General features: G+C 37.3%; 1 protein-coding gene across 3 annotated transcripts in view; it reads right to left on the reverse strand.

Moving 5' to 3' along the window:
* epha3 (eph receptor A3) overlaps positions 1–3,862 on the reverse strand; it is a 112,093-nt gene that overhangs the window by 31,920 nt on the left and 76,311 nt on the right. The window lies entirely within an intron of this gene.

Raw genomic sequence — 3,862 nt, forward strand, 5'->3', positions numbered from 1 at the left:
AATAATAATAAAAAACCACAAGGCTAAAGTCTTAAACCTTACAAAAAAAAAAAAAAAACTTAAACAATCCTAAAAATAAATTACATTTTGCGATGTTGACAAACTCATAAAAGTCATTCAAGGCCAAACCATTTCTAAGCTCTGTCAAATGCTCATTTATAGATCCAGTTATTCACAGATGGTCATTTGAACTGGCAACACTCATAAACACAAGCGCACATGCACACGCAGGCTGTGTCAAAGGGAACTTCACGCCCATTAATGGAGTGGAGCTTTTATGGCGCACAAAGCTTCTTAAACATGTACATGTCAGAGGAGGAAAGTGATACACTGGGCTGGCACTGGAACAAGTTTTCATCGCAACGATAAATCTCGTGCAGCTTGTCACTGTCCAGTGATTGAGACAACATGTGATCCCCTGAAAATCACATGCAGGTGTGGCCCACCTTCCTTTGTGTGAATGCTGCGTGTGTATACAGGACAAATGCGGTGTGTTACACTAAAAAACACACAGTCTATAATTTTAATAAGACCTCAGTGATTCACTCTGTCTTGATAATCCAAACAAAGCTGTAGAAAATTATAGCTTGTATAATATATGGATACAGTGCTCACAGTGTGCGCACGCAGCCGTGGATGCACTGCAGAAATCGAGTAAATCCATCATTTAAGCATGGATTCCTTTTGTCTAAAAAAAAAAAAAAAAAAACTAAATTAACTGCTTCAACTGAAATAAAAAAAAAATGTTTTTTTTTTGTTTTTGATTTTTGCTCTTTAAATTGGGTTGTTAAGACAGTAAATCTGCAAAGTGTATTCCTATAAATTCTGTTTTCACAAAGTGCCCTTGTAAATGCCTCTTCGGCTGCAGTGCACTCTTTTGCCAGTTAAAATGACAGAACAATCACAGCGATCATATATACTTCCCGAAGATGAAACACCTCTGTTCTTCTGGGAAGCTTTGTGGTTGAGAATTCCCAAGAATATCACCAAACCTTTGTGACTATTCCCATATAGAGGACAGGAAACGAACAACCCAGATCCCCCAACACTTAAGACATCCGAGCCTTTATTTTCATGATTCTGAGACATGGAAATAAAGTCTGGACTGGTGGGAGCAATTATAGAAATTAAAACATATAAAAAAAAAGTCATTCTTGCTCAATGGCCAAGAAGGGTGTTGCTTTAAAATGCAACTAGAAGAGCACCTAATTGCAGCTGGGAATGCAAATAGGCCTAACAGTTTGACTTATGTCCTACTAAAACATTGTTAATTATAGTTTTTACGTAAAACATATTTAAACCACACAACTTTAGTGAAACTTGTCAGCACTGTTCTAGTTGTACAGATGTTACGTATGTTTAATTTTCCTAAATGAAAAAGCTCTCTTAAGAGCTTTAGTATATTGCTATTAAATAGAATAAGTATCCTGAATACATCTCAGTGTGCCTTTTTAATCAAAACTCTATTTTAATAGAAGTTTATTTCAAGCACAGGTACTATACGTGTACATGTGTGTCTAAAACCTTTTAATTTTCCAAAACTGCATCATAGTGAGGTCTTGAAGTTGAGAATTTGTGATCTAACTATACTCTCCTTATGGCCATGATACATAGCATGCTGATAGCTGTTAGCGTGCCCCTGCCTGCCACACAATGGGGCCTCTGCTCTCCATTGAAATGGAGAGACATTTGTTCGAATTTAGCCCTCTGCAAGGGAGGTCCTTTTGACAGGGGGCTAAGATCTAGCATAAAAAAATGTTTTGCTTTGTATTTAGTTTTTAATTGCACGTCGGAAATTTATGTCATTTTATAGCTGTTAGACATTTGTTGAGCATGTGCAAAATTTCGGATTGACAATTAGACCTGCAGTGAGCTCTGACCCCCATAACACTCATTAACTTTTTTTTTTTTCCTCGGCGTTGCTTTGGCATCTACTGAGAAGACAGCAACGCATACAGCAGAATTTACAAAGAAAACAGCTTCTGGCAGCTTACTAGTCAGGAAATTAGGGGCCGCTATTGCCATTCAAGCAATATGATCTAGGGCATGCTCATATCCACACATATGCACACAAAGAGGCACAAAATCAGCCAGAGTGATTAAACTTGTATCCACGGCTAATTACACCATCAAATGTCAACCTTAGCACAGCACCGGTGCTGAAAGCCAGTGTAATTCATTCTGCACTAATTTCTCTCACAGAGGAATGAGGGACCCCACAGATGCATTTACTGTCTGCCATAAAACTTGTCTCCATTAAGGAGCTAACTGCAGAGGAGATCAGCATGAGGGATACAAGGGAAGATGGTAACTGGAGATAAAGAGGAAAATAAAAAGAGCAACAGGGCATAGTGGGTGTAAACGTATGAAAACTGAATGACAAACCCGAATGAAAATTGTAAGGAAAGTAAAAAGGATTTTGGTTACTAATGGATGCTCATTTAAACACTGGTTTTATGTCAGTTTTGAGCTACACTGCTACTGCCAAAGTCCAAGTTACACTCAAGCAGCGGTACAGATAAAAATGTTGAAACATCTTCAGCGTTCTAAAACTAACAATGGAGCATTGAGTCAGTTAAACACTCATTTCCCCTCAAATTCACACCTTCATGCAGGTGTCCAAAGCATCTCTTCTGGGAGCCAGGCAAACAAAGACCGTAACATTTCTCCAGTTGGAGGGGAGTGAGATTAATCTGCATATGAATTTAACCACATAAAGAAGCATCTCACACAATTTAAAACTTGGAACTCCACACTCAAGTTCTGAAATGGGAAAACTTTTTGGGTAGAAACTAAACATTGTTCACTACAAAATAAAAGCCCAGTTGCTTTGTTTTTAAGTAAAAAAAAAAAAAACCTCTTTAAACACATAAGACATTTGTTCTTTGTCTTTCTGATGTCGTAAACACAAAAGGGCAACAGTTTCTCAATTGTAAATGACCACACTTAAATGCTGCAACTTCACTTTTCAGCTTGCCGTGAAGTGAAAATCTCTACATCACCATCTTTGATCACTAATAAAACCATATAGATCTTCAGTTTTCCCAAAAAAACTTCACCAGGAGCTGGAATGGTATAAGACAAACAAATTCCAAAGTCTCGCCGATAGCATGAAGTTTTCTCACTGTCTGGTGGACAATAATCTCAAAGGAAGTAGCAACAGTATGACTAAATACTATTAGCATGAAACAGAAACGTTCATTCAGTGCATCAATTGTAGACTGAAAATAACTTACAAAAGTGTTTATCTGCAACTCAGTAAATTACAACAATTCATTAACAGAATAAACACTTTGTAAATGAATGGCAACAGTGGTACGATCAAACATTAAAGTTTATAAAGTTGAAAGTAATAATGATTTTCAAACCAAGGCTTAAAACAAAACAAACTTTCATTGAATGATAAAAGTGTGTTTAATGTTGCCAAACGCATGCCTTATTTATATTTTCTCAATTGTATACATTTTCATAAGGCAGTGATTTTGGCCAACCTGTCCATGTGCCAGTGAGTTTTTGGCCTTAAAAATGTATTGCACATGTTTTTGACTATATACTGTACACTAACCTACACCATCCCCAATATCCTTAAACTGCTGGCAAAACATCCCATAAGAAAAGTAAAGTATTGTGTTGTCATCACGATGAAATGTGTTTTCTGCGTTTGACCCATCACACATCGAACAGGTAATTTCCGAACTATAAACCACAACTTTTTCCACATGCTTTGAACCCTGCGGTTTATACGATGCTGAGGCTAATTTATGGATTTTTGGTTTTGACGAGCTAACGAGCTTTCTACCGCCCAAAAAATTTAGCCTCATCACACCCTGGTGCTCACATAGCAGCTCAATACACATCTCTC

This window comes from Nematolebias whitei, chromosome 13 (genome assembly GCF_014905685.2).
Source record: "Nematolebias whitei isolate Nwh7 chromosome 13, NemWhi1, whole genome shotgun sequence".
Classification (NCBI taxonomy): domain Eukaryota; kingdom Metazoa; phylum Chordata; class Actinopteri; order Cyprinodontiformes; family Rivulidae; genus Nematolebias; species Nematolebias whitei.